Source organism: Diceros bicornis, chromosome 10 (genome assembly GCF_020826845.1).
Source record: "Diceros bicornis minor isolate mBicDic1 chromosome 10, mDicBic1.mat.cur, whole genome shotgun sequence".
NCBI lineage: Eukaryota > Metazoa > Chordata > Mammalia > Perissodactyla > Rhinocerotidae > Diceros > Diceros bicornis.
Window position 1 is genome coordinate 40,797,068 of NC_080749.1, and position 6,191 is coordinate 40,803,258.

General features: G+C 37.2%; 1 non-coding gene across 1 annotated transcript; it reads right to left on the bottom strand.

Moving 5' to 3' along the window:
- Positions 1-4,325: 4,325 nt before the first annotated feature.
- On the bottom strand, positions 4,326-4,433 carry LOC131411074 (U6 spliceosomal RNA). The gene has a single exon (XR_009221472.1). It is a non-coding gene; the product is annotated as a U6 spliceosomal RNA (small nuclear RNA).
- Between the last annotated feature and the right edge of the window lie 1,758 nt (positions 4,434-6,191).

Sequence of the window (6,191 nt, forward strand, 5' to 3'; positions counted from 1 at the left end):
CTATTGAGATGATCATGTGGGTTTTTTGTCCTTTATTCTATTAATGTGGTATGTTATACTGATTGATTTTCATATGTCGAACCAAACTTGCAATCCTGCACTAAATCCCACTTGGTAATTGTATAAAATCCTTTTATATATTTTGCCAGATTCAGTTGGCTAGTATTTGGTTGAGGAGTTTTGCTTCTATGTTTATAAGCATACTGATCTGTAGTTTTCTTTCTTGCGATGTCTTTGTCTTGCTTTGATATCAGGGAAATACTGGCCTCAAATAATTAATTAGCAAGCGTTTCCTCCTCTTTTGTTATTCACACAAGTTTATGCAGAATTGGTATTAATTCTTCTTTAAATGTTTGGTAGAATTCACCAGTGAGGCTATACAGTCCTGGGCTTTTCTTTGCTGGAAGATTTTTTGATTACAAACTTAAGCTGTTTACTTGTTATGTATCTTTTCAGATTTTCTATTTTTCCATCGATCAGCTTTTGTAGTTTCTATGTTTCTAGGAATTTGTCCATTTCATCTAGGTTATCAACTTTGTTGGCCTACAATTGTCCACTGTATGCCTTATGTCTTAGTCATCTTGGCTGCCACAACAAAATACCATAGACTGGGTGGTTTAAACAGCAGAAATTTATTCCACAGTTCTGGAGGCTGGAAACTCCAAGATCAAGGTGCTGCTTGATTTGGTTCCTGGTGAGAGATCTCTTCCTGGCTGCAGAGAGCTGCCTTCTCCTTATGTCCTCACATGGCATTTCCTCAGTGCATGCATGTGGAGAGAGAAAGAGATCTTTCTTGCTCTCTTTTTCTTCTTCCAAAGCCATTAATCCTATCACGAGAGTTTCATTCTCATGACCTAATCTAATCCTAATTACCTCACGAAGGCCCCATCTCCAAATACTATCACACTGGAGGATAGGGCTTTAACATGTAAATTTGGGGGGGACATAAACATTCAGCCCATAATATTCCATCTTAGGATCCCTCAAATTCATGTCCTTCTCATATGCAAAATATATTCTTTTCACCCCAAGAACCCGAAAAGTCTTAATTCATCCTAGCATCAACTCTAAAGTCTAAAGTTCAAAGTCTCATTTAAATACCTAAATCACATATAGGTGAGACTTGAGTTATGATTCATCTTAAGAAAAATTCCTCTCCAGCTGTAAATCTGTGAAATCAAATTATGTGTTTCCAAAATACAATGATAGGACAGGCAGAGGATAGACAGACGTCCCCATTCCAAAAGGGAAAAATAGGAAATAAGAAAAGGATGACAGGTCCCAAGCAAGTCCAAAACCTAGAAAGGTGATTTCCATCAGATCTTAAGGCTTGAGAATAATCATCTTTGGTTTGATGCTCTGCCTTTTGAACCACTGGGGTGCAGATTCTGCTCTGTGGCTCTGTTGGGCAGGGGTTGTGCCCCTAAAACTCTACCAGGTAGGGGTCCTGCCCCCAAGGTTCTTCAGAGTGGCCCTGGCCCCACAGCTCTGCTTGGTGGTCCCAGTCCCAAAGCCTCCATCAGAGGCCATCTGGTCTGTTGAAACCAAGGCGGTGGCCGTGATGATCTCTGAATCACCTTATGGACATTTTATCTTCCTCTTGAAGAATAGCACTTGTTCTAGCCAAATGGCACTATCATTCAGTCTTGTTGAATCCATGAAGTCACACAGCCTTTCTTCATTTTGTCTCATCTCCATTCTCTTCAGTTCAAACTGTCAGTGTTTCTTCTCATATAATCCCACAAACTCTTTATCAAGTGATAGTCCAGCCACACCCTTGGTGTTCTCTTCAATGGATGCTTTCTAATTTCTTGAAATATGATGGGCTGAAAGTTTTCCAAATTTTCAAGTTCTGATTCCTTTTTGCTTAACAATTCCTTCTTCAATTCATTTCTCTCTTCTTGCATTTTACTATAAGCAGTCAGGAGGAACCAAGATACTCCTTCATCACTTTGCTTAGAAATCTCCTCAGCTAAATATCCAGTTCATCACTTGTAGGTTCTATCTTCTACAAAATGCTAGAACACGAACACAGTTCAGCCAAGTTCTTTGCCATTTTATAACAAGGATCACTTTTCCTCCAGTTTCCAATAATATGTTTCTCATTTCCATCTGAGACCTCACCAATGGCCTTTAATGCCCATATGTCTACCAACATTCTATTCATGATTATTTATGTATTCTCTGAGAAGATGGAAGCTTTCTCTCCAGTTCTCCTCTTTTCTTTCTGAGCCCTCACCAGAATTTCCCTTAATGTCCATATTTCTAGTATGCACCTCAAAACTCTTTCAGCCTCTACCCATTACCCAGTTCCAAAACCACTTCCACATGTTTAGGTATTTGTTGCGGCAGTACTCCATTTCTCAGTACCAAAATCTGTCTTAGCTCAGGCTGCCATAACAAAATACTGCAGACTGGGTAGCTTAAATGATAGAAATTTATTTTTCACAGTTCTGGAGATTGGGAAGTCCAAGATCAAGGTGCCAGCCAATTTGGCTCCTGGTGAGAGCTCTCTTCCTGCCTTACACACAGCCGCCTTCTCACTATGTCCTTCCCTTGGTGCGTGCACCTGGAGTGGAGAGGGTAGGTGGGTAAGAAGTGAGAGAGGGAGAGAGAGAGAGAGACCTCTTTATTCTCTTCTAAGGTCACTAATCTCATCATGAGATCCCCACCTTCATGACTTAATCTAGCCCTAGGTATCTCCCAAAGGCCACATCTCCAAACACCATCACATTGAGCAATAGGACTTCAGTGTACGAATTTTGGGGGCACAAACTTTCTGCCCGTAACACCTTATAACCATTTTTTTTCTTTTTAATTTCTGTAAGGTTGGTAGTAATGTCCCCTCTCTTATTGCTGATTTTAGTAATTTTAGTCTTCTCACTTTTTTTTTGCTTGTTTAGTCACCTAAAGATTTGTCAATTTTGTTGATCTTTTCACTGAACCAACTTTTGGTTCTGTTGATTTTCTCTATGGTTTTTCTATTCTCTATTTCACTTATTTCCACTTCAACCTATGTTATTTCCTTCCTTCTGCTTGCTTTGGATTTAGTTTGCTCTTATTTTTCTAGGTTCCGTAAGGTGTAATGTTAGGTTATTGATTCGAGATCTTTCTTCTTTTTTAATATAGGCAATTACAGCTCTAAATTCCCCTCTAGGCACTATTTTCATTGCATATCATAAGGTTTGGTATGTTGTGTTTTCATTTTCATTCATCTCAAAGTATTTTCTAATTTCCTTTCTGACCCTTTGATTATTTATGATTGTATTTAATTTCCATGTATTTGTGAATTTGCCAAATTTCTGTTATTAATTCCTAAATTCATTCCACCATGGTTGGACAGCATACTTCATATGACTTCAGTCTTTTAAAGTTTAGTGACACTTGTTTTATGGCCTAACACACGTTCTATCCTGGCAAATGTTCTACATGTACTTGAGAAGAATATGTGTTCTGTAGTTGTTGAATGGAGTGTTCCATAGGTCTCTGTTAATTGGATTATAGTATTGTTCAAGTCTTCTACTTGCTTGATAATTTTCTGTCCGGCTGTTCTAGCCATTACTGAAAGTGAGATATTGAAATCTCCAACTATTATTGTTGATTTGTCTATTTTCACCTTCAATTTTGTTAGTTTTTGCTTCACGAATTTGAGGTAGTTAGCTGTATATATGTTTATAATTGTTATATCTTCTTGATGGATTAACTCTACTATTATCAAATGTCCTTCTTAGCCTCTAGCAACAATTTTTATCTTAAAGTCTACTTTGTCTGATATTAGTATAGCCATTCCAGGTCTCTTTTTGTTATTGTTTATCTAGTATATCTTTTCCCATACTTTTACTTTCGACTTCTTTGTGTCTTTGAATCTAAAGTGTGTCTCATATAGACAGTATATAGTTGGATTTTATTTTTTAATCCATTCTGCTAATCTCTGTCTTTCAAGTCAATGCTTTTTCATTTAATGAAATTACTGATTAGGTCATGTTTACATCTGTCATTTTTCTATTTGTTTCCTATATATCTTATCATTATTTTTGATCCTTCCTCCATTGTGACTTCTTTTGTGTTGAAAGGATATTTTCTATTGTACTATTTTAATTCCCTTATTGTTTTTCTTACTATATTTTTTGATTTATTTTCTTAGTGGTTGCTATGAGGATTACAATTAACATCTTAATTTATAACCATCTAGTTTAGATTAATACCAATTTAATTACAATAGTATACAAAAATTTTGCTCTTATACGGCTCTATCCTTTCTCCCCTAATTTGTGCTGTTATTATCATGCAAATTACATCTTTATAGATTGTATGCCCATCTATGCAGAAAAAATAAGAAATTCTTTACAAATTTGTGTCATCCTTGCACAGGGGCCATGCTATTCTTCTCTGTATTGTTCCAATTTTAGTATACATGCTGCCAAATTGAGCATGACACAATCTATTCTTGCCATTGAAAACTACTCTGGCTTCAGTGTGGAAAATGAATTAAAGAGGAGGCCAATCTAGAGGTGAGAAGACTAGATCGAAGATGCTAAAATATATCAGGTAAAAGATGATAGTGATCTGAATTAATTCAGTACCAGAGTACTGGATAAGAGATGTAGATGACAACAAATTTGAAAGATATTAAGGAGATAGTATTAACTGGCTTTGGTGACTGGATGTAGAGTTGAGAAAAAGAAAGAGTGAAAATGATTAATTCTCTGTCTCATGTAACTGAGGGAATTAGGGTGCTATTCACAGAGAGATAACACTGAAATAGGAGCTTTGGGAGAAAATATGATGAGCTCAATTTTAGACATTTTGAATTTGTGATGCTTGTAGGATAATTAAAAGGAAATAGGAGATGTTCGGTAAAGATTAGATATCTAGGTTTGGAACTTAAGTGAGCAATACAAGTTGTGAGTAAGGATTTGAGAGTGATTAATATGTAGATAGTAATGGAAGTCTTGAGACTTCCATTAGAAGTCATTAGAATGTCCAATAAGTGTTTATAAAGTGATAATAGGAGAGGACCAAGGATGGAATCCTAAGGAATAGTAATATTTTGAGTTTGAGGAAAAGAAGATTCTTCACAAGAAAGTGAGAGCGACTCTAGAAGTACCAAGAAAACCAGAAGAGTGTGTTGTCAGGGAAGCTGAAAGAAGAAAGTATTTCAAGAACTGAGTTCCCACGTAAAATAAGGACTGTATCATTTTCAATGGATTTAGCAATAAGGAAGACCATTAATAACAGTGGTATATTAAAGATAGCTGCAAATTCTTTGCTATGCCTCCCATGAAGAGATGAAATCTATTTCTCTCCCCTTGAATCTGGAATGGGTTGGGCTTATACTGACCAATAAAATGTGGCAGAAGTGAGATTGTTGAACGTCTGAAACTGGGCAGCTTCTACTTTCACAAGCTTGAAACTCTCCCTCTTAAAACCTAGCTTTCATGCTGTGGGAATCTCACATATGGAGGACCCATGAGGAGAAGGACTGACTTCTAGCTAAGCTCCCAACCAAGAGCCAACACCACCTGCCAGCCATGTGAATGAGCCATAGTGGATGTTCTAGTCCAGTTATGCCTCCAAATGACCACAGCTCCAGCCAATGCCATGCAGAACAGAATTATCCACTCAAGCCTGGTCAATCCACAGACTCATGAGAGATAATAGTGGTTGCTGTTTTAAATGACTAAGTTTTGAAGCAGTTTGTTACTCAGCAATAGATAACCTATTTTATTCCTTTTTTGTAACATCTATAAGGGACGACGTCCTGTTGAGGTACTGCAGATGTAAATTGCCATGGGTTGAAGAGTGACTTGAAGGATAGGAACTGGGGACAACGATTTTAATAAGTGGATTGTGAAAGAGAGAAGCTGTTTAGAGTGGTGTATATAAGAAGGTCTGTATTTGACAAAGGTGTTATGTTAGTTTTTAATATGAAAAATTTAAATGATGTTTAAGAAGATGCTAGTATAAGCAGAAAACATTGAAGATACAGAAGAGAGATGGGTTAATTGATGAGGGTTCCTGAGGACACGGGAGAAAATGTTATCTTATTCAGACTCCACCGGAAAGGAGCTGATTGGTCTCATTAGGCATGATCCAATATAGAGGCCCTGATGAGTGAACTCCCGTATCCTGACTCTCTTGGCAGTCACCATATGGGTAGCTGCTTTCCGTTCAGGCACTAATTCTTTTTC